Source organism: Oncorhynchus masou, unplaced genomic scaffold, assembly GCF_036934945.1.
Source record: "Oncorhynchus masou masou isolate Uvic2021 unplaced genomic scaffold, UVic_Omas_1.1 unplaced_scaffold_1374, whole genome shotgun sequence".
NCBI classification, from domain to species: domain Eukaryota; kingdom Metazoa; phylum Chordata; class Actinopteri; order Salmoniformes; family Salmonidae; genus Oncorhynchus; species Oncorhynchus masou.
In genome coordinates this window covers 138,400-164,273 of record NW_027016542.1, presented here as the reverse complement: position 1 = coordinate 164,273, position 25,874 = coordinate 138,400, and the positions used below count along the sequence as shown (strand labels likewise).

At 46.8% G+C, this 25,874-nt stretch overlaps 1 pseudogene; it reads right to left on the bottom strand.

Moving 5' to 3' along the window:
- Positions 1–47: 47 nt before the first annotated feature.
- LOC135538681 (NMDA receptor synaptonuclear signaling and neuronal migration factor-like) overlaps positions 48–25,874 on the bottom strand; it is a 39,058-nt pseudogene continuing 13,231 nt past the window's right edge.

The following is a 25,874-nucleotide window of genomic DNA, read 5'->3' as shown; positions in this document are numbered from 1 at the left end:
TCTCTCTCTTCCCCTTTCTTTCTCTCTCTACTTTCTCCCTGTATCACCTGACAGAAGATGAGCATCCTCCAGATTCTGCTGCCTCTCCTGTAGGCTGTTAGCTTCTTGTCAATCTCCTATTTTCATTCATATCTTAAAGAATCATGACAGCCGTGACATTCCAACACAGTAAACATGCTCACATGCAGCCAGTCCTCTTTGGGTAAACCTGGGAACTTTGGGAAAGTTAGAAGAATTGTTCAACCCTAGTTCCTCACCATAATTTTGGGTGGGATGAAGTCATCTCCCTCACAGGCCAGTCTCTCCATCTCCCTCTCCTCCTCCCAGTCTAGGTCCTCACGCTCCCCCTCATCCAGAGTCCCACATGAGGCTGGCAGGTCCCCACCTATCCCCCAACAAAGAGAGCAGGCACACCGTTAGAGAGAGAGCAGGGGAGGAGACGGGAGAAAGATTGGATGAGAAGAGGGGAGACATGGAGTAAGAGAGGGGGTGGTAGAGGAGGGGAAGAGATGGACAGAGAGAAAGCAAGCAATGGAATAATAGAGAAAGAATGAGAAAGGCAGATGGAGGGGGAGAGAGAGTGGCTGGGAGAGAGAAAGGCAGATGGAGGGAGAGAGAGTGGCAGGGAGAGAGAAAGGCAGATGGAGGGAGAGAGAGCAGCAGGGAGAGAGAAAGGCAGATGGAGGGAGAGAGAGAGCGGCAGGGAGAGAGAAAGGCAGATGGAGGGAGAGAGAGTGGCAGGGAGAGAGAAAGGCAGATGGAGGGAGAGAGAGTGGCAGGGAGAGAGAAAAGCAGATGGAGGGAGAGAGAGTGGCAGGGAGAGAGAAAGGCAGATGGAGGGAGAGAGAGAGTGGCAGGGAGAGAGAAAAGCAGATGGAGGGGAGAGAGAGTGGCAGGGAGAGAAAAGGCAGATGGAGGGAGAGAGAGTGGCAGGGAGAGAGAAAAGCAGATGGAGGGGGAGAGAGAGTGGCAGGGAGAGAGAAAAGCAGATGGAGGGGGAGAGCGCGGCAATGAGAGAGAAAGGCAGATGGAGGGAGAGAGAGAGTGGCAGGGAGAGAGAAAAGCAGATGGAGGGGGAGAGAGAGTGGCTGGGAGAGAGAAAGGCAGATGGAGGGAGAGAGAGAGTGGCAGGGGAGAGAAAGCAGATGGAGGGGAGAGAGAGAGTGGCAGGGAGAGAGAAAGGCAGATGAAGGGAGAGAGAGTGGCAGGGAGAGAGAAAAGCAGATGGAGGGGGAGAGAGAGTGGCAGGGAGAGAAAAAGCAGATGGAGGGGGAGAGAGAGTGGCAGGGAGAGAGAAAGCAGATGGAGGGGGAGAGAGAGTGGCAGGGAGAGAAAAGGCAGATGGAGGGAGAGAGAGTGGCAGGGAGAGAGAAAGGCAGATGGAGGGAGAGAGAGAGTGGCAGGGAGAGAGAAAAGCAGATGGAGGGGGAGAGAGAGTGGCAGGGAGAGAGAAAGGCAGATGGAGGGAGAGAGAGAGTGGCAGGGAGAGAGAAAAGCAGATGGAGGGGGAGAGAGAGTGGCAGGGAGAGAGAAAAGCAGATGGAGGGGGAGAGAGAGTGGCAGGGAGAGAGAAAAGCAGATGGTGGGAGAGAGAGAGGCAGGGAGAGAGAAAGGCAGATGGAGGGAGAGAGAGAGTGGCAGGGAGAGAGAAAAGCAGATGGAGGGGGAGAGAGAGTGGCAGGGAGAGAGAAAGGCAGATGGAGGGAGGGAGAGAGAGAGAGTGGCAGGGAGAGAGAAAGGCAGATGGAGGGAGGGAGAGAGTGACAGGGAGAGAGAAAGATGGTAGTATAAAGTGACAGTGAGGGACAAAGAAAGACAGAGGTGAAGTGACAGAGGATAACAACCATCCAGAGGAATAGGTGGAAGTAGAAAAAAATAAAGGAAAATTGTCTAGTCAAAGAGGAAAGCAGAGGTAAAAAAGAGAATGGGAAAGGTGACAGGGTAGATCAACAGCTTGTGCCAATCATTAGGAAAACAACACTGGGCTGTCAGAGAAGAAGAACGTTTCAAGGCACAAAGGAGATGGAAAAACAGAAACAAACACACAAACATTGAAAAACATTCAAGAGACTACAGAGAAAAGGACATGCAGACATATAAACATAAAGTGCGTATACACACACACTCTCAGACTGACGCTTCACACACTCCCAGACCGATGCTTCACACACTCCCAGACTGGCGCTTCACACACTCCCAGACCGACGCTTCACAGACTCCCAGACCGACGCTTCACACACTCCCAGGCTGGCGCTTCACACACTCCCAGACCGACGCTTCACACACTCCTAGACCGACGCTTCACACACTCCCAGACCGACGCTTCACACACTCCCAGACCGACGCTTCACACACTCCTAGACCGACGCTTCACACACTCCTAGACCGACGCTTCACACACTCCCAGACCGACGCTTCACACACTCCTAGACCGACGCTTCACACACTCCCAGACCGACGCTTCACACACTCCAAGACTGGCGCTTCACACACTCCCAGACCGACGCTTCACACACTCCAAGACCATTTGAGACAAATACTCACAGAGAAAGAGAGAGAGCATCACAAATTTGGAGACATACCCACGGTCAGAAGGAGACAGACAGACAGGGTCAGAGTCAACAGCAGGGACAGCCGATTAGTGTGTGTGTGTATTTTACCATAAATGCTTCAGCATACTTGTATTTGTGTGTGAGTGTATAAGTGTGTTTGTCTGTGTGCGTGCCTGTATGTGAGTGTGTGTGTGTATCAGTGGAGGCTGGTGGGAGGAGCTAAAGGAGGATGGGCTCATTGTCATGGCCAGGGATGCAAACTGCTGAGAGTCCAAAAAGGTGACACTTTTTTTTGTTGCACTGAAACATGCAATAAATCCCTGCTATGAGGAAATGCAGGTTTAAACTAATTAAACAACAAAGAATATGATCTACATGATAAGTATGTGTGTAAAATTAAAAGTGGTTCATGTCAACCTAAAAAAAAAATGAAAGAAAGCAATCCAATGTTAATTGTTGCCTAGACTTTACTACACTCAAATCTTGAGAAAAACCACACTAATATTACAGTTAGCCATGACAGCATTTATAATAGAAATCTTGTTACCATGACAGCCTTTATAATAGAATGCTTGTTACCATGACAGCAATTATAATAGAATGCTTGTTACCATGACAGCAATTATAATAGAATGCTTGTTACCATGACAGCGTTTATAATAGAATGCTTGTTACCATGACAGCCTTTATAATAGAATGCTTGTTACCATGACAGCCTTTATAATAGAACGCGTGTTACCATGACAGCCTTTATAATAGAACGCTTGTTACCATGACAGCCTTTATAATAGAATGCTTGTTACCATGACAGCCTTTATAATAGAACGCGTGTTACCATGACAGCCTTTATAATAGAATGTTTGTTACCATGACAGCCTTTATAATGGAACGCTTGTTACCATGACAGCCTTTATAATAGAATGAGTGTTACCATGACAGACTTTATAATAGAACACTTGTTACCATGACAGCCTTTATAATTAAACTCTTGTTACCATGACAGCCTTTATAATAAAACTCTTGTTACCATGACAGCCTTTATAATAGAACACTTGTTACCATGACAGCCTTCATAATAGAACGCTTGTTAAAATGACAGCCTTTATAATAGAACACTTGTTACCATGACAGCCTTTATAATAGAACACTTGTTACCATGACAGCATCTATAATAGAATGCTTGTGACCACACACAAATATTGCACTTGGGGAAAAGACATCTGTAAGTAGAAATATAATTAAACAAACAGGCATTCTATTTTTGCTCTATTATATTGGCCACAAGGCTACATGTGTGCAAAAATAACATTCAATGAGTAAAAAAAAAAGACAATCACCCTCACTCACACATACGTGTTACTGTCAAGTTCAACACAACAAAAACAATATCTGTGGGCTACACAGCACATTATTACATTGTACACTTTCTGCCCGTGAACATCTGTTCTACAATGTGCCAGCAGAGCATGATACCCTTTGTTGGCATAATGGATCTCTTTCAGGCAGAGAGTACACCTGGCATACCCCTTTTATCCACTGTATTGAGAAAGAGGGAAAGACTTTTCAAACATTTCTCATTAGATCTACATGAATCACATAGGACACCTATTTTGGATTCAAAACGGCGAATTTTGCCGAAAGGTGACTAGTTTGCATCCCTGAATGGCTGGAATGGAATAAATGGTACAGAGTTAAACGTGGTAAGTGTGTATAGTAATGTTTGTGCCTGTTTGTGTGTGTTTTAGTGAGTGTGTCTATTAATGTGTGTGACTGTATTGACTCACTGTTTCTGGTGTCATGTGAAGAGTCATTCTTGACAGGGGTAGGGTCACTCCAGGAGCGGTTGAAACTCTTCGCTCTACGCTCGGCAAATGCTAGTGAAGGTGGGGAGAGAAAGTCACACACCCATGCACCATACACACACCCTGAACACACACACCCTGAACACACACACCATGAACAGACACACCCTGAACAGACACACCCTGAACACATACACCCTTAACACACACACACACACCCTGAACACACACACCCTGAACACCCAACACACGGTTCATTGTACACACACACAAGCATGTACACACACATATGCTCACACGCACATGTATGCTCACACACACACACACAGACACACACACAGACACACACAGACACACACAGACACACACACACACACACACACACACACACACACACACACACACACACACACACACACACACACACACACACACACACACACCATCCCTGGGTGGATGAGTTTAGCTAGGTGCAACAATCGCAGCCTCACCAATGAGAGACTGGGGAGATATTTAATTCATTAGCTTAACGATTAGCATATCCAGAATCGATTATGCCTCAACACCAGCAATAACACACACACTGTAGGTTCATCAAACGTGTGCCAACACACACACACACACTCATCGGTGCACAACGGCATGCCACACACCAATATACATAGAGATAGCGCACATCACACACAGGGCCATGCATAAACACAAAGACAACAAGACACAAAACCACTGATGGGGGGAGGACATGTTGGGAGAAAACACAGCACACAGTAACACTGTGACTCACTCTGGGCCTTCATTCTCCTGCTGCCCACCATTCTAAGATGCTTCCGGAAGTTCCTGTGGGCAGATTGGGCATGAGGAGATGGAGATGGGGAGAGAGGGAGGAGGAGGAGGAGATGGAGAGAGAGAGAGAGGAAGGAGGAGGAGGAGGAGGAGGGGGGGGAGGGGGGGAGGGGGAGGAGGAGGGGAGGGGGAGGAGGGGGAGGAGATGGAGATGGGGAGAGAGGGAGGAGATGTGGAGGAGGAGGAGATGGAGATGGGGAGAGAGGGAGGAGGAGGAGGAGGGAGGAGGAGGGAGGTGGAGGAGGGGAGGAGGAGGAGATGGAGATGGGGAGGGAGGGGAGGAGGAGGAGGTGGAGGGGGAGAGGAGGAGATGGAGGAGAGAGGAAGGAGGAGGAGGAGGAGGGAGGGGGAGGGGGAGGGAGGAGGGGGGGAGGAGGAGGGGGAGGGGGGGGGAGGGGGAGGAGATGGAGATGGGGAGAGAGGGAGGAGGTGGAGGAGGAGGAGGAGGAGGAGGGAGGAGATGGAGATGGGGAGGGAGGAGGAGGTGGAGGGGGGGGAGGAGATGGAGAGAGAGGAAGGAGGAGGAGGAGGGGAGGGGGGGAGGGGGGAGGGAGGGGGGGGGAGGAGGAGGGGGAGGAGGATGGAGATGGGGAGGAGAGGGAGGAGGTGGAGGAGGAGGAGATGGAGATGGGGAGAGGGGGAGGAGGAGGAGGAGGGGGGGGAGGAGGAGGAGGAGGGGGAGGGGGAGGAGATGGAGGAGGAGGAGGAGGGGGAGGAGATGGAAGAGGAGGAGGAGGAGGAGGAGGGGGGGGGGAGGAGGAGGAGGAGGAGGAGGAGGAGGAGGAGGAGGAGGAGGGGGAGGAGAAGATGGAGAGAGAGGGAGGAGGAGGAGGATGGGGAGGAGGAGGGGGAGGAGATGGAGATGGGGAGAGGGAGGAGGAGGAGGAGGAGGAGGAGATGGAGATGGGGAGAGAGGGAGGAGGAGGAGGAGGAGGAGGAGGAGGAGGAGGGAGAGGGAGGAGATGGAGATGGGGAGAGAGGGAGGAGGAGGAGGAGGAAAAGAAGGGAAGAATCATTTAGAGGAGGAAGTGAGTTAATAAGGGAAAGAGAGTGTATGTGCCCCAAATGGCACCCTACATAGTGTACTTCTTTTGACCAGAGCACTGTGGAAAGTAGTGTAGTACATATGTAGGGAATAAGGTGCCATTTGTGACGTACACAATAAGATAAAAAGTGTGACAGAGACATGCAAAAAAAATTTTTACATTAAAGATTTAAGAAATTATTTAATAATTTAGGTCGGTCAGATGAGTGTTTTATTAAGTAACATTGGACCATTCAACTGCTGCTACATAACCATATATATGTACCTGTTGCTACATAACTGTATATATCTACCTGCTGCTATATAACTGTATATATCTACCTGCTGCTACATAACGTATATATCTACCTGTTGCTACATAACTGTATATATCTACCTGCTGCTACATAACTGTATATATCTACCTGCTGCTACATAACGTATATATCTACCTGTTGCTATATAACTGTGTATATATCTACCTGCTGCTACATAACATATATATGTACCTGTTGCTACATAACTGTATATATCTACCTGCTGCTACATAACATATATATCTACCTGCTGCTACATAACATATATATGTACCTGTTGCTACATAACTGTATATATCTACCTGCTGCTACATAACCATATATATGTACCTGCTGCTACATAACTGAATATATATACCTGCTGCTACATAACATATATATGTACCTGTTGCTACATAACTGTATATATCTACCTGCTGCTACATAACATATATATCTACCTGCTGCTACATAACCATATATATGTATCTGCTGCTAAATAACTGTATATATCTACCTGCTGCTACATAACGTATATATCTACCTGCTGCTACATAACATATATATCTACCTGCTGCTACATAACCATATATATGTATCTGCTGCTAAATAACTGTATATATCTACCTGCTGCTACATAACATATATATCTACCTGCTGCTACATAACCATATATATGTATCTGCTGCTAAATAACTGTATATATCTACCTGCTGCTACATAACCATATATATGTATCTGCTGCTAAATAACTGTATATATCTACCTGCTGCTACATAACTGTATATATCTACCTGCTGCTACATAACATATATATCTACCTGCTGCTACATTACGTATAAATCTACCTGCTGCTACATAACGTATATAGCTACCTGCTGCTACATAACGTATATATCTACCTGCTGCTACATAACATATATATCTACCTGCTGCTACATAACGTATATATCTACCTCCTGCTACATAACTTTATATATGTACCTGTTGCTACATAACCGTATATATGTACCTGCTGCTCCATAACCGTATATATGTACCCGTTGCTACATAACATATATATGTACCTGTTGCTACATAACCGTATATATGTACCTGTTGCTACATAACCGTATATATGTACCTGTTGCTACATAACCGTATATATGTACCTGTTGCTACATAACCGTATATATGTACCTGTTGCTACATAACCATATATATGTACCTGTTGCTACATAACCGTATATATGTACCTGTTGCTACATAACCGTATATCTACCTGCTGCTACATAACGTATATATCTACCTGCTGCTACATAACGTATATATCTACCTGCTGCTACATAACTGTATATATCTACCTGCTGCTACATAACATATATATCTACCTGCTGCTACATAACGTATATATCTACCTGCTGCTACATAACGTATATATCTACCTGCTGCTACATAACCGTATATATGTACCTGCTGCTACATAACCGTATATATGTACCTGTTGCTACATAACCGTATATATCTACCTGCTGCTACATAACATATATATGTACCTGTTGCTACATAACCGTATATATCTACCTGCTGCTACATAACATATATATGTACCTGTTGCTACATAACCGTATATATGTACCTGTTGCTACATAACCGTATATATGTACCTGTTGCTACATAACCGTATATATGTACCTGCTGCTACATGTAACACCACTGCCATTTGTCAGATGTTTCTGACTAGAGATGTTTGAACCAGTAGCCTAGATCAGTGGTTTCCAAACATTTTATAGTCCCGTACCCCTACAAACATTCAACCTCCAGCTACCTGCGTACCCCCTCTTGCACCAGGGGCAGCGCACTCTCAAATGGTGTTTTTTGCCATCATTGTAAGCCTGCCACACACACACACACACACACACACACACACACACACACACACACACACACACACACACACACAACACACACACACACACACACACACACACACACACACACACACACACACACACATTACAATACATTTATTAAACATAAGAATGAGTGTGAGTTTTTGTTACAACCCTGCTCAAGGCAAGTGACAAAGAGCTCTTATAGGACCAGGGCACAGATAATAATATAATAATAATCAATAATTTTGCTTTTTATTTAGCCATCTTACATATAAAACCTTATTTGTTTATCGAAAATTGGGAATAACTCACCACAGGTTAATGAGAAGGGTGTGCTTGAAAGGGTGCTCATAACTCTGCAATGTTCGGTTGTATTGGAGAGAGTCTCAGTCTAAAATCATTTTCCACACACAGTCTGTGCCTGTATTTTGAGTTTACATGCTAGTGAGGGCCAAGAATCCACTCTCACATTAGGTACGTGGTTGCAAAGGGCATCAGTGTCTTAACAGAGCGATTTGCCAAGGCAGGATACTCTGAGCGCAGCCTAATACAGAAATCTGGAAGTGGCTTCTGATTAAATTCAATTTTCACAGAACCGCTTGTTGAAATTTTGATGAGGCTCTCTTGTTCAGATATCGGTAAGTGGACTGGAGGCAGGGCATGAAAGGGATAACGAATCCAGTTGTTTGTGTCATGCGCTTCGGGAAAGTACCTGCGTAATTGCGCACCCAACTCACTCAGGTGCTTCAATATATCACATTTGACATTGTCCATAAGCTTGAGTTCATTTGCACACAAGAAATCATAGAATGATGGAAATACCTGTGTGTTGGCCTTGTTAATGCAGACAGAGAAGAACTCCAACTTCTGATTCATAGCCTCAATTATGTCCCACACATTGAATATAGTTGCAAAGAGTCCCTGTAGTCCTAGACTCAGATAATTCAGGTGAGAAAAAACATCACCCAGGCCAATCGTGTTAGAAACTCATCATCATGCCAATGGTCAGACAAGGGAAAATGATGGTCAGTAAAGAAAACTTTAAGCCCGTCTCTCAATTTTAAAAAACGTGTCAATACTTTGCCCCTTGATAACCAGCGCACTTCTGTATGTTGTAAAAGCGTTACATGGTCGCTGCCCATATCATTGCATAGTACAGAAAATACACAAGAGTTCAGGGGCCTTGCTTTAACAAAGTTAAGCATTTTCACTGTAGTGTCCAAAACGTCTTTCAAGCTGTCAGGCATTCCCTAGGCAGCAAGAGCCTCTCGGTGGATGCTGCAGTGTACTCAAGAGCCTCTCGGTGGATGCTGCACTGTACCCAAGAGCCTCTCGGTGGATGCTGCAGTGTACCCAAGAGCCTCTCGGTGGATGCTGCAGTGTACCCAAGAGCCTCTCAGTGGATGCTGCAGTGTACCCAAGAGCCTCTCGGTGGATGCTGCAGTGTACCCAAGAGCCTCTGGGTGGATGCTGCACTGTACCCAAGAGCCTCTCGGGGGATGCTGCAGTGTACCCAAGAGCCTCTCGGTGGATGCTGCACTGTACCCAAGAGCCTCTCGATGTGGATGCTGCACTGTGCGGTGGATGCTGCAGTGTACCCAAGAGCCTCTCGGTGGATGCTGCAGTGTACTCAAGAGCCTCTCAGTGGATGCTGCAGTGTACCCAAGAGCCTCTCGGTGGATGCTGCAGTGTACCCAAGAGCCTCTCGGTGGATGCTGCAGTGTACCCAAGAGCCTCTCGGTGGATGCTGCACTGTACCCAAGAGCCTCTCGGTGGATGCTGCAGTGTACCCAAGAGCCTCTCGGTGGAAGCTGCAGTGTACCCAAGAGCCTCTGGATGGATGCTGCAGTGTACCCAAGAGCCTCTGGGTGGATGCTGCACTGTACCCAATAGCCTCTCGGTGGATGCTGCAGTGTACCCAAGAGCCTCTCGGTGGAAGCTGCAGTGTACCCAAGAGCCTCTCGGTGGATGCTGCAGTGTACCCAAGAGCCTCTCGGTGGATGCTGCAGTGTACCCAAGAGCCTCTCGGTGGATGCTGCACTGTACCCAAGAGCCTCTCGGTGGATGCTGCAGTGTACCCAAGAGCCTCTCGGTGGATGCTGCAGTGTACCCAAGAGCCTCTCGGTGGATGCTGCAGTGACCCAAGAGCCTTTCGGTGGATGCTGCAGTGTACCCAAGAGCCTCTCGGTGGATGCTGCAGTGAACCCAAGAGCCTCTCGGTGGAAGCTGCAGTGTACCCAAGAGCCTCTGGGTGGATGCTGCAGTGTACCCAAGAGCCTCTCGGTGGATGCTGCAGTGAACCCAAGAGCCTCTCGGTGGATGCTGCAGTGTACCCAAGAGCCTCTCGGTGGATGCTGCAGTGAACCCAAGAGCCTCTCGGTGGATGCTGCAGTGTACCCAAGAGCCTCTCGGTGGATGCTGCAGTGTACCCAAGAGCCTCTGGGTGGATGCTGCAGTGAACCCAAGAGCCTCTCGGTGGATGCTGCAGTGTACCCAAGAGCCTCTCGGTGGATGCTGCAGTGTACCCAAGAGCCTCTGGGTGGATGCTGCAGTGTACCCAAGAGCCTCTCGGTGGATGCTGCAGTGAACCCAAGAGCCTCTCGGTGGATGCTGCAGTGACCCAAGTGGCTTCAGGAGCAACTGCTTGCATGCCCGTTAACACTCCACTATGTCTCCCTGGCATGGCTTTTCTGCCATCAGTACAGATACCAAAACATCTTGACCACCAAAGTCCATTTAATGTCACAAACATGTCCAGTACTTTAAAAATATCCTCTCATGCTGTCCTGGTTTCCAGTGGTTTGCAGAAGAGGATGTCTTCCTTAGTTGACCCCCCATAAACGTAACAGACATATACCAGGAGCTGTGCCAGGCCCGCCACGTCTGTTGACTCATCCAGCTGTAACGCATAAAATTCATTGGCTTGTATGTGAAGCAGTAATTGTTTCCAAACATCTCCTGCCATGTCACTGATGTATAGTTTTTGTTGGCCTTTTCCTCAGCACTGTCCCAGCCATATCCATGGCAGCAGGAAGAATGAAACCCTCCACAATAGAATGGGGCTTGCCTGTCCTAGACACTCGGTAGCTCACCATTCTAGATGCTTTTAGCCCCTTCTTATTAATGGTTTCTGTTGCGTTTATACGTCTTACTACTCGAAAGTCTGAATTCTCGCTCAAAAAACTCCTGTGGCTTATTGTTCTAATTGTCATGTTTTGTTGATAAATGTCTGTGCAAGAGTGAAGGTTTCATTGAGTTGTGAGATCGTACTTTTGCACATATAACACACTGTGGCTGAGGAAAGGCACTACTCCCAATATAAGTGAACCCCAAATCAATGCAGTTCTCATCATATTTGCGGCTTTTCGATGGTCCAACGTCCCTGTCTGTTATTCGGTGCGTTCCCTGGGTAAGGGGGCAGTAGCTCTTCAGCTGCATCAGATTCACAACTGACCATGCTAGCTGGGCTAACAACAAATGTAGAATTACTGATGCTGGCATTGGATGTGTTTGTGGAAGCAGAACAGCGTGTGTTGTCGACAGGTGCAGGTGTAGTACTGCTGGTAGTAGCAGTACTACCAGTAGAGCTGGTATGTGTCTCTATGGAGGCGGGCCTCACTTATTTGACGTACCCCCGACGCGTACCCCCGACACGTACCCCCGACGCGTACCCCAGTTTGGGGAATAGCTGGCCTAGATCAAAGAGAAAAATACAGAAGCCTTCTTCATGGACCAGCTTAAAGTGTTACGCCTCTTCATAGCTTTGAGTGACATTTCACTAACAACCAATATCATTGTGTGCTCTCGTTGTTTCCCCCTCTTAACTGTCAGCCTGTCGTTCCTTATTCATGCCATTCATTCTGTATAATAGCTCATTTCTAATATATAAACATTTCCTCTCCTCCCTTCATCTCTTCAGAATGCCTTGTGATTGTTCACCAGGACAACAACATGTCTAATGAAGATAGGGTCAAACATAGCTACCGCGTATGGGTGGAGAATTGTGAGACATGAGGATGACAGGGAGAGAGAGAGAGAGAGAGAGAGAGAGAGAGAGAGAGAGAGAGAGAGAGAGAGAGAGAGAGAGAGAGAGAGAGAGAGAGAGAGAGAGAGAGAGAGAGAGAGAGAGAGAGAGAGAGAGAGAGAGAGAGAGAGAGAGAGAGAAAGAGAGAGAGAGAGAGAGAGGGATCAGACTAGTTTTGTATTGTGTTTAAAACAGTGCTTTTTCAAACATTCCCTAACCCCTCAACCCTAAAAAAGAGCAAGCCTCATCACTATCGTTGCGTGACGGATGGTGTGAGTGTGAGCTGATAGAATGGAGAACAGATACCAGCTCTCCTCTTTTTCTCTGCATGCCCACAGAAGAGACATGCAGCAGGTCGTCGGCTAATGAGAGGATGAAAGAGAAGGAGAAAACACCCCTCCGCCCACTCAGCCAGCTGGGGATGAGTCACCGGCTCTCCTCCCTCTGTCCTCTATCTACCTCTGTCCTCTATATACCTCTGTCCTCTCTCTACCTCTGTCCTCTATATACCTCTGTCCTCCCTCCTCCCTCTGTCCTCTCTCTACCTCTGTCCTCTCTCCTCCCTCTGTCCTCTATATACCTCTGTCCTCTCTCTACCTCTGTCCTCTCTCTACCTCTGTCCTCCCTCCTCCCTCTGTCCTCTCTCTACCTCTGTCCTCTATATACCTCTGTCCTCTCTCCTCCCTCTGTCCTCTCTCCTCCCTCTGTCCTCTCTCCTCCCTCTGTCCTCTATCTACCTCTGTCCTCTCTCTACCTCTGTCCTCTCTCTACCTCTCTCCTCTCTCTACCTCTGTCCTCCCTCCTCCCTCTGTCCTCTCTCTACCTCTGTCCTCTCTCCTCCCTCTGTCCTCTCTCCTCCCTCTGTCCTCTCTCTACCTCTGTCCTCTCTCCTCCCTCTGTCCTCTCTCCTCCCTCTGTCCTCTCTCCTCCCTCTGTCCTCTCTCCTCCCTCTGTCCTCTCTCTACCTCTGTCCTCTCTCCTCCCTATGTCCTCTCTCCTCCCTCTGTCCTCTCTCTACCTCTGTCCTCTCTCTACCTCTGTCCTCTTTCCTCCCTCTGTCCTCTCTCCTCCCTCTGTCCTCTCTCTACCTCTGTCCTCTCTCTACCTCTGTCCTCTATCTACCTCTGTCCTCTCTCTACCTCTGTCCTCTATCTACCTCTGTCCTCTCTCCTCCCTCTGTCCTCCCTCCTCCCTCTGTCCTCTCTCTACCTCTGTCCTCTCTCCTCCCTCTGTCCTCTCTCCTCCCTCTGTCCTCTCTCTACCTCTGTCCTCTATCTACCTCTGTCCTCTCTCTACCTCTGTCCTCTCTCTACCTCTGTCCTCTCTCTACCTCTGTCCTCACTCTACCTCTGTCCTCTATCTACCTCTGTCCTCTATCTACCTCTGTCCTCCCTCCTCCCTCTGTCCTCTCTCTACCTCTGTCCTCTCTCCTCCCTCTGTCCTCTATATACCTCTGTCCTCTCTCTACCTCTGTCCTCTCTCTACCTCTGTCCTCCCTCCTCCCTCTGTCCTCCCTCTGTCCTCTCTCTACCTCTGTCCTCTCTCCTCCCTCTGTCCTCTCTCCTCCCTCTGTCCTCTCTCTACCTCTGTCCTCTCTCCTCCCTCTGTCCTCTCTCCTCCCTCTGTCCTCTCTCCTCCCTCTGTCCTCTCTCTACCTCTGTCCTCTCTCTACCTCTGTCCTCTATCTACCTCTGTCCTCTCTCTACCTCTGTCCTCTATCTACCTCTGTCCTCTCTCCTCCCTCTGTCCTCCCTCCTCCCTCTGTCCTCTCTCTACCTCTGTCCTCTCTCCTCCCTCTGTCCTCTCTCCTCCCTCTGTCCTCTCTCTACCTCTGTCCTCTATCTACCTCTGTCCTCTCTCTACCTCTGTCCTCTCTCTACCTCTGTCCTCTCTCTACCTCTGTCCTCACTCTACCTCTGTCCTCTATCTACCTCTGTCCTCTATCTACCTCTGTCCTCCCTCCTCCCTCTGTCCTCTCTCTACCTCTGTCCTCTCTCCTCCCTCTGTCCTCTATATACCTCTGTCCTCTCTCTACCTCTGTCCTCTCTCTACCTCTGTCCTCCCTCCTCCCTCTGTCCTCTCTCTACCTCTGTCCTCTATATACCTCTGTCCTCTATCTACCTCTGTCCTCTCTCCTCCCTCTGTCCTCTATCTACCTCTGTCCTCTATATACCTCTGTCCTCTCTCTACCTCTCTCCTCTCTCTACCTCTGTCCTCTATATACCTCTGTCCTCTCTCTACCTCTGTCCTCTCTCCTCCCTCTGTCCTCTCTCCTTCCTCTGTCCTCTCTCTACCTCTGTCCTCTCTCTACCTCTGTCCTCTCTCTACCTCTGTCCTCTCTCTACCTCTGTCCTCTCTCTACCTCTGTCCTCACTCTACCTCTGTCCTCTCTCTACCTCTCTCCTCTCTCTACCTCTGTCCTCTCTCTACCTCTGTCCTCTCTCTACCTCTGTCCTCTCTCTACCTCTGTCCTCTCTCTACCTCTGTCCTCTCTCTACCTCTCTCCTCTCTCTACCTCTGTCCTCTCTCTACCCCTGTCCTCTCTCTACCTCTGTCCTCTCTCTACCTCTGTCCTCACTCTACCTCTGTCCTCACTCTACCTCTGTCCTCACTCTACCTCTGTCCTCACTCTACCTCTGTCCTCTCTCTACCTCTGTCCTCTCTCTACCTCTCTCCTCTCTCTACCTCTGTCCTCCCTCTGTCCTCTCTCTACCTCTGTCCTCTCTCTACCTCTGTCCTCTCTCTACCTCTGTCCTCTCTCTACCTCTGTCCTCTCTCTACCTCTGTCCTCACTCTACCTCTGTCCTCACTCTACCTCTGTCCTCTCTCTACCTCTGTCCTCTCTCTACCTCTGTCCTCTCTCTACCTCTGTCCTCACTCTACCTCTGTCCTCACTCTACCTCTGTCCTCACTCTACCTCTGTCCTCTCTCTACCTCTGTCCTCTCTCTACCTCTCTCCTCTCTCTACCTCTGTCCTCTCTCTACCTCTGTCCTCTCTCTACCTCTGTCCTCTCCCTACCTCTGTCCTCTCTCTACCTCTGTCCTCACTCTACCTCTGTCCTCACTCTACCTCTGTCCTCTCTCTACCTCTGTCCTCTCTCTACCTCTCTCCTCTCTCTACCTCTGTCCTCTCTCTACCTCTGTCCTCTCTCTACCTCTGTCCTCTCTCTACCTCTGTCCTCTCTCTACCTCTGTCCTCTCTCTACCTCTGTCCTCTCCCTTCATCTATCTCTCTATGCTACTCACGCGCTGAGGGCCGAGCCGATGCTCCTCCGGCGCTATCTATCCTTTTCTCCCTCATTCTCTCTCCCTCTGTGTATATTCTGATTGGGAGTCTTGTGTGCTGAAGGCTGCTCCAATGCACACCCTGGTCCTCCCTCTCTTTTCCCATCTCTCCACTCTCCTCTTCCCACCTCACGTTCCCTCAATCTCCCTATCTCGTATCCTCCCTCTCTTCCCCATCTCCTCTCTGCTCCTACTCCCTCTCCTTCTACCTCTCCTCCTCTCCATCTCTCTATCTTTCTCTCCACCTCTTCATGTCAAGACAGAGGGGATGGGGGTGTGTTGCTCCTCCATTAATTAGCTTCGTGCCACAGTGACCTTTTACTGCAGCAGCCTGGCATTGTGGGAAAACATCTGTCCGTTCATCCGTCTGCCCATCTGACTGACTCTGCCAGGGTAATGGGTTCACTCCCAAAGTCATCTGTCCAGTTAGCCTGGTTTGCATCGCTAACTATGCCTCATATACAGTAGCCAAGCTCATCGTGAGTTTTTAGCTACGTTAGCGCTGAGCTAGCCAGGTTCCATACTATTGTACAACCTCACCAGAGGAGGTTGGTGTGAGGAGCTATAGGAGGATGGGCTCATTGTAATGGCTGGAATGGAATAAATGAGAGATATGTTTCATTGTCACATACACTGGATAGGTGCAGTGAAATGTGTTCAACGCCCCTGGAGCAAATTAGGGTGAAGCTTTTACTGCAGTGGGCTAAATCAGGGTCACACAGAGTGTTTCTAGTTTCTAGGTAGTCCTAAACAAATCTATGTTGAAAAAAATATATACACCATACATATATGGTTGTGAGCTTAAGAAAAATAAAGGATACCATGGCAGATATAGAGTTTAAATGTATTGCATAGAGTCTGCATCCCAATATTACAATTTAGTTTTTTCTCTCACTTATAGTAATAACGTCATGGTGCCTCATGCTATTTTCTACCCCTCCTGGGAGTCTACATCTATTCTATTGATAATGGATGGGGAGTCAGCAAGTACTGGAGCACAGCAGCACAGCAGCACACCCTGACCAGCCAGGAACACAGTAGGTACCTCTGGATGACTTCAGCCGAATCCAGCTCCCTCTCTCTCCTCTTTCTCTGCACAAATCCCCGGAAAGCCCTGCCGGGACGTGGCACAGAATGAAAGGATGAGAGGGAGAATGCTGGCTTAGCACGAGGTGAGAGATGTAGCGCAAGAGGAAGAGGAGGGGAGGCGGGGGGTATTGGCAGGGTTTAGCCACAGTACTCTGGGGCATGTAGCTGTAACGGCTAGGTTTGCCTCATGGGGATTTGGGATGCTGGCTCTTTGTTTGAGTTAGTTAAGGAGGTTAGCGTCAGAAGTTAGGGCCAGCTGGGGTTTAGCTGAAGAGTTGATCATGTGGGTTAGTTGGAGGTATCAAGCAGCCAGAGGTGAGGGAGAACAGTGCAGCAGCCAGATCAGTCTGCATCTTGCGGCTGGGTATGGGTTATTAGCTGTCTGTCTGTGCCAGTCGCCCCAGGGTCTTCTTGCAGTGTGGATTAGAGCAAAGTTTAGCTGCAGTGACAGGCCTCAGGACGGCTCAGCGCACAGAAACCCTTTTCCATGGCTTGGTTTTGGGGTTGGCTAAAGGCTCAGTTGCAGTCAGTTGCAGTGGATTAGTGAAGGTTTCAGTCAGTGGCATGGGTTTGTTTTGCATAGGGGTTCAGCTAACTACAACGGCTATGTCTGGGTTGTAGTGGGTTAGGACATGGTTTCACTGTTGGTAGAGCACTCAGCCCAGGGAAACACTCAGCCCAGGGAAGGGTAACAGGTCACGGAGTTAAAGGTCATAGGGTTAAGGGGGTTTAGGAGCGGGAGGGAAGCTCGATTCAACAGGTCAAAGATACTCACGATATCCTGCAGTGGGTCAGAGAAAGAAGTGCATGAAAGAGAAAGAGAGAGAAAGACATTAACATCCTATAGGTCATGACTATTACAACGTGTGTGTATTAAAGGAGAGAGGAAGCATTATGAAAGAGAGAGAGAGAGAGAGAGAGAGAGAGAGAGAGAGAGAGAGAGAGAGAGAGAGAGATAATATTTTAGCTTTTTTCTGGATGTTGAGTCCCAGTGACATCCCATCTAGCACATAATGTTCTGAGAACCATATGTTTCTTAGATCTTGGTAGAGCGTGGTTGTCCTATGGTTATTTTGCATACAACCATCCCACAACATTCTGGGAAACATGCAGGATAGTTGCTTGACTTTGGAAAATTCTCAGCATATTTAAGGATATATTTTTTAGGTATTTCATTACTTTAACAGGACATTTCCTAAAAGTTCAAACATGGTTACATGTTTGAACTTGGTTCATGTTTTGGTTTGAAATTGGGAATGTTTTCAAATAGTTCAGAGAATGTTAAGAAACAACATTCTTCTGTTGGAATTTCAGTACTTCAGCATAACGTTTCATACAGCTTTCTTCAGGGTTCTATTTAAAACCAGTTAAATGTAACTGAATGTAATCTAAAATGTAATCTACATAATCCCCAAAAGTAATTAGTTATCATGAGAGGGCCATAAACAATAAGTAGTAATGCTTCATACGCCAAGAAAAGTTCAAATCTCACCTTTCTGGGTTTTTTTGGAATACATTGCTGAGATGTAGTCCCTTTTGAGGATACAAGCTCAAGTACACAGTACAAATATGATAAAATATGAAATATTTAATGATGTATATCCTATTCAACAAACCTGTATAAGGCTTCAAATTACTTATATGCTTTCTAAATATAGTCTAACTAACTATAAGATTTCACTTTCCTTATAACTGTAAAATACATATTTGTATGTTTAGTGTTATCGAAAATGTATATATTTTCTGAAGGTCTCTCTTGATCAAAACGTCGGCCCCCATTACTGTGGACTGATCACAGAGCTCTAGTGTGTTAGGAACTTGCCTTTCGTCTCATATTAATCTTGTCCCTCTATGACAAACAGAGTGTTTTTTGATTAAAATCAGTGTAACGTTTGTCTGTAGGTTTCCTCATGGTTTTATTTAATATCATGGTCTCAGAACGTTAAGAACATGTTCAATAAAAAAACGCAAGAAAGCATTAGTAATGTTAAAATAACAAAACTCTCTCTATCCTCTATCTTGTTAAGTGTGTTCAGGTGTGTTGGCGCGCCCACTAATTGTCCACACCTGATCTTAATGAGGGCTTGTTTCCTTTGAAATGGGGTCTGTTTGAATAGACTAAAATAAACAGCTTTTTATGACGCCTTACCACCAGGAGCAGTGGACTAATTCCAAGGGTAAAGAACAGAAGATCATAGGTTTAAAACTCACTGATGCTGTGTCACAATAATGCCTAAGCAAAAAATGTCCATGGGTCCTATCTGTGCTTGGAGTTTAAAACAATTAACCCAAACTAAGCTAACATGTTCTCAGAACATTAATAAAACCTCCCAGGAAAAGTGTCAGGGAACCATAGTGAAACATACTTAGAACCCACTTCTAACATTTCCGCTCCCAGATCAGGTGAAATGTTCACTTCCGTTCTCAGAGGGTTTAAAAAACGTTCAGTTTTACCAGTCAGGAAACGTAGTTCCCAGAGCCAATGGGAAATGAAAAATGTACGTTCCCACAACTTCCAAGGAACCAAATGTGCTAGCTGGGATGTCAGTGTGTTCCCAGAGAGACAGGTGTTCAGTTGTTAGCAGGGCTAGCACCTGCACAAGCATCTGTCCCTAAGGTCACACTGATTCACTGTAACTAGCTTACTGTGGACAACTGTGGCTTGTTGTGGGAGATATTATGTATGTGAATGTGTGTGGGTGTGCACTAGTCTATGTACATATATGTGTGTCTAACTGTTTGGACCTCTATGTGGTATGTTTGTTTGATAATATTATATGTTTGTATATGCGTGTGTGTGTGTGTGTGTGTGTGTGTGTGTGTGTGTGTGTGTGTGTGTGTGTGTGTGTGTGTGTGCTTCTGTGTATGTGTGTGAGGCCTGGGTACTCACGCCTGCATGGTGGTAGAAGCAGTCTGAAAGCTGAACATATTTTCTTTTGGGTACCAGTTGTTGTCCTCTGTGGCGAGAGAGATAATGAATGGAAGTTACAGTAGCAGCCAAACACATAGTGTGTATGTTTTTAAACGATTTATAGCAACGATAGGAAACCTCAAAGGGCACAGCACCAGTCCACTCCAGAGAGAGGGAGACACACAGGGAGAGAGAGCAGAGGAGAGACGAAGAGTCAGAAATACAGACCACGCCACAATCCAACTAACATCGACCCCCCCTTCACCACACAACCCCCTTTGGATTTCAGCGCCTCTCCCTCTCTGTCTCCCCCGGCTCACCTCTCTCCAGCCCAGTCATCCGGTCCACACTCCACATCCTCTCAAGGAGTCTGTGTTGCTTGCCTGCCTCGCGTGAGCTCTCTAGATCCAGGGAGCCCTGGCTACGGGATGGAGCCCCGCTAGAGTCCAAGGCCATGTTGAGGCTGCAGTCCTCCCGCGAGCCACCCTTTCCCCCCTCACCCCAGCTGCGGATGTTGTGGGCGCTGACCGAGCTTGACAGGGGCTGCTGAGACAGGTGGTGGTGGCTGCCATGGTGACCATGGTGGGCAGCACCCCCGCCGGTAACAGCCAGGGTGTGGTGGTTGCTGCTGCTGCCGCCGGCAACAGGGTTGCCGTGACGATGGCTTCCATCGTCGCGATGAGTGTTGCCACGGTGTCCATGGCGAAGGTGGTGCTGGGTGGGGGAGGAGGTGGAGGAGGGGGAGGTGGAGGGCTGGACCAGGGTCGACGCCCCCTTCAGCACTTCCAGCTCCAGGCTCTCCTTACTGCCCCGGTTGCTACCCAGCATACTGTGCTCTCCGGTGATAGTGTAGACACGGGCAGGCTGCAGTGCACACTCCACACACTTCTGCTGGTCCTCTTCGGCTGAGAAGCTGCGCTCCAGAGACAGGCGGGTCTTGGTGGTGGTGATGGAGGGGGGCGGGGGCTGGAGGTGGCCCAGCGGGGATTTCACCAGGCTGGACTCAGGGGGGCTGGAGAACCCCTGTGGGGGTATGGATGGTTGTTGTTGTGGTGACGGACACCACCAGGGGAGTCAGAGTCTGGGCCCACAAACGTGTCAGACAGGAGATGGGCTGCAAGGTGAAGCAGAAGGAGAGAGAGAGATGGAGGAGTTACAGAATAAGACAAATAGAAATAGAGAGCAGATAGGACAGAGAATAGGAGAGTGGAACATTCTCCTCCATCAGTGATTTACATATCAATTCGAGGATAGAGTAAATATGCTGTTCCAAAAGAAAAGAGAGAAAAGCACATGAGGAAAATGAACAGAAAAAGGAGGGAGAACAAACGGTGGCAGTTAAGGAGGGATGCTGACCTGATCCGTTTTGGTTCTCAGGGTGTGTGTGGGACAGGTACTCTCCAAATGCTCGCGCTGCTCTGTAGAGACACACACATGACACACGCTGATGTCAACACATGAGTGACAGGGAGAGAGAAAGATAAGAAGATTGTTGTTTTTGTTTACTTAATCGCCTGCTTTATAGGTGTGTGCCACCCACAGATTACAATGTAGCTGTTTATCTCTCAACTCCAGGCAGGCTCAGAGAGATAGAGAGAGAAAGAGAGAGAGAGAGAGGGGGGGAGGAGAGAGAGAGAGGTGTGTGAGAGAGAGAAAGGTGGGAAAGAGAGAGAGAGAGAGAGAGAGAGAGAGAGAGAGAGAGAGAGGTGAGAGAGAGGGGGGAGAGAGGAGAGAGAGAGGTGAGAGAGAGAGAGAAAGGTGGGAAAGAGAGAGAGAGAGAGAGAGAGAGAGAGAGAGAAGAGAGAGAGAGAGAGAGAGAGAGAGAGAGAGAGAGAGAGTGGTTGAAAAACAAGTTTTAATGACTCCAACCTAAGTATATGTAAACTTCCGACTTCAACTGTATAAATATATATTGGAGTCATTAAAACTAGTTTTTCAACCACACCCCCTGGATATTACTTTCTATGTGTGGATTTGCAAGTCCGTCTTTTCATGGTTGTCAATATGAATAACGTGTGGTTGTTCTTGTGTGAGTGGCTTTGCGTACATGTGTGTTTTATATTCTCAGAGAAGAAAGCTGGCGAGGGCCTTATCCCCGAGTTGAGGGGGCCGACAGGAAGTGATGTTGTTTTATAGGATCGTCCCTGGCTCTAATCCATCTCTCTGTCGGAAGCAGGTCTAGAGATTCAGCCCTGTTACACACAAATATATATATATATATAGAGTTGAAGAAGGAAGTTGAAGAAGGAAGGTTACATACACTACATACACAATGATGTCATGGCTTTAGAAGATTCTGATTGACATCATTGGAGTCAATTGGAGGTGTACCTGTGGATGTATTCCAAGGTCTACCTTCAAACTCAGTGCCTCTTTGCTTGACATCATGGGAAAATCAAAAGAAATCAGCCAAGACCTTGTAGAGTCTGATTCATCCTTGGGAGCCGTCATACTGCTCAGGAAGGAGACGCGGTCTGTCTCCTAGAGATGAACGTACTTTGGTGCGAAAAGTACAAATCAATGGCAGAACAACAGCAAAGGACCATGTGAAGATGCTGGAGGAAACAGGTACAAAAGTATCTATATCCACAGTAAAACAAGTCCTATATCGACATAACCTGAAAGGCCGCTCAGTAAGGAAGAAGCCACTGATCCAAAACTGCCATAAAAAAGCCAGATTACGGTTTGCAACTGCACATGGGGACAAAGATTGTACTTTTTGGAGAAATGTCCTCTGGTTTGACGAAACAAAAATAGAATTGTTTGGCCATAATGACCATTGCTATGTTTAGAGGAAAAGGGGGAGGATTGCAAACCGAAGAATACCATCCCAACCGTGAAGCATGGGGGTGGCAGCATCATGTTGTGGGGGTGGCAGCATCATGTTGTGGTGGTGCTTTGCTGTAGGAGGCAGCATCACGAGGGAGGACAATTATGCAGATATATTGAAGCAACATATCAAGACATCATTCAGGAAGTTAAAGCTTGGTTGCAAATGGGTCTTCCAAATGGACATTGACCCCAAGTATACTTCCAAATTTGTGGCAACATCGCTTAAGGACAACAAAGTCAAGGTATTGGAGTGGCCATCACAAAGCCCTGACCTCAATCCTATAGAACATTTGTGGGCAGAACTGAAAAAGCGTGTGCGAGAAAGGAGGCCTTACAAACCTGACTCAGTTACAACAGCTCTGTCAAGAGGAATGGGCCGAAATTCACCCAACTGATTGTGGGACAAATGTGGAAGGCTACCCGGGACGTTTGAACCAAGGTAAACAATTTAAAGGCAATGCTACCAAGTACTAATTGAGTGTACGTAAACTTCTGACCTACTGAAAAAAATAAAAGCTGAAATAAATAATTCTCTCTACTATTAATCTGAAATTCCATATTCTTAAAATTAAGTGGTGATTCTAACTGACCTAAGACAGGGCATTTTTACTTGGATTAAATGTCAGGAATTGGGAAAAACTGAGTTTAAATGTATTTGGCTAAGGTGTATGTAAACTTCCGACTTCAACTGTATATATACTGTATATATATGTATATATATATATATATATATATATATATATATATATATATATATATATATATATATATATATATATATATATATATATAGGGGTTGCCATGATAGGGGGTTGCCATGATATATCACATAAATACACATTCAACATTACAATAAAATTTGCTTTAAAACTGCCACATTTTCTTTGCAACCTGTCGTGACGTTGTATTAGTTAATGTGACGACTGTTGTTCGTCGAATGATTACAAGTTTCTAATTGCGTGATTAACTGAATCAAGCAAATATTAACTCATTAACCTGGGGCACCATGGGAAAACTAGTTTTTATTGAGTTTCTATTTCCCAAATTAACTCAAAGAATATCAGAATATCGATTTTACAACAGCCGCTAATTCACCAGTTACCTCTACAATCTCGTTCTGAACGTCGTATAGTCTGTGAATCTGCACGGCCCTGGGTCTCACCAATGAGTTCGTACCACACCAATCTTAGTTAAAGCTAAAATGATGATAAAAGATACACATCGACAAAACACAGTCTAGGCTATTGATTAGAACTTAGTATAACGGGCCAACATACTGTGGCGCATGTTACCCACAATGGGGATTTCAAAGAGAGAGAGAAAAAAGAAAGTACACAAGAAAAATATAAATTTGGGTGAATTTGTCTGCTATGCTATTCTAACCCTAGCCTTGCCCCAAACTGCCGCTCTTATGGGTCAGAATATAATGATGTAATTACTTGGGGAGGACCTCCGAGGATTCTCTGCGTGGACTGTTCAGGCTGCTCGATGACGCACTTCCCTGGAAACACCTCTCTGATCGTCCTCCCGATGTCAGTGTCCTTTTTGGCTTAGGAGTCTGTTCCCTCACCCTTTGCTCTGGAAGGGGTCTTCTGAGGACAGACAGCTCTGTAGCTCAGAGCTCACAGCATAGGAATGAAACCTTTTAGATACCACGATTCGCTGGGATTGGATGCTAGGGGGTCCAGATTGAATTAATCCGCTTAGACACAGCTACTCATCCGTAGCTTGGGTAGAAAAAGATTTCTTTGTCTTCAAACTTGTGTTGCGTTCTGGGTTCGTTGACTTTTTAGACCATGGCTGCAGCTTGAGTCACGTAGTCTTCCCTGGAAGTTCTTTACTCACAGGTTTTATACCCTTCGGGTCGAAGTGGGCGTAACCGCCTTCAGGGCAATTCTCTGGGCGTACCAAGTTAAGAGGCAAGGTCTAGATTTTACTCAAATCCAATTTTAGACGACTAACTTCACATTTCATCTTCCCCAAAACATTCTCTTTGATTTGGATATTTTCCATACAACGTACAATGTACAGTATAAACATCAAACATATACTAGGAAAACTCTTCACATTACAATGTTTTCGTAATAACGTCATCTATTAACCTTTAATAACAAAACAAAAATGACATTTTCATATTCCATCTATCGTCATGACCACCATTGTGGCTGACGGAAACCATTGTTCCAAAGTCCCTTTATTTCATGTTTAATGTTCTGAGGCTGGCTCTCCATAGTAACAGGACAAAGGAATTTGTCTGTGGCCTGAGATTTACCAGGGGCGTGAGGGGTCATAAAACCCCCACATCTTCAGACCCCTAGATCTCTCCTCCTCTGTTGGGGGTGAGAGATAATCTGTAGGGTTGTGGTCTCCTGTAACCTGACCTGATCAGGACAGTCTTGACAACCCCATAACATTATATGTATAATTCGAGATAATAAGCCTTAAATGTGCAAAGATTCTCTCCACCAACAAGAGAGGTGTGAACTGTTTGTGTCATGAACAGTGCTTGTGCCCATAGAAATAGACGTTGTGCATGCGCCTAGGGATGGCACCGGATGTTCCCCAATGCTGGAAGGGGGTCCCCAAGTGGCTCAGTTGCTAGAGCATTGTGTAACGGTATTCATCATCTGAAGAAGAGGAATCATCGGACCAAAGCGCAGCTTGGTAAGTGTTCATGCTTGTTTTATTAAAACTGAACACTATAACAAAGTGACAAAGGGAATAACCGAAACAGTCCTGTAAGGTGCAAAACACTAAACAGAAATGAACTACCCACAAAAACCCTGTGGGAAAAATCTACCTAAATATGGTTCCCAATCAGAGACCACAATAGACAGCTGTCCCTGATTGAGAACCATACCCGGCCAAAACAAAGAAATACAAAAACATAGAAAAAGGAACATAGAATTCCCACCCAAATCACTGATGATAGCTAATGATCACTGTAGATAGCTGATGATCACTGTAGATAGCTGGCTAGACTAGGTAATCTTGTTTTCCTACACACCTGGTTCTCATTTCCCTCATTAAGTGTTGTGTATTTAACCCTCTGTTCCCCCCATGTCTTTGTGTGGAATTGTTTATTGTAAGTCCTTGTGCACATGTTGACTGACTGGTGATCGACGGGTTTTGTACCCATGTCTTGTTATTCTTTATGCTGTTCGTTTTACTATTCAACTGCTCCGGCTATTACCTAGTTCTGCTCTCCTACGTCTGACTTTCCTGCCACCGGTTATGCACCCCTTACACATGGACTAATCTGTGACTGTCAGTGAGTGACATATAACAATAGGAAAACTGATGATGCACAACCAAGTTTCGAAATTGCACCTTGTGTATTGT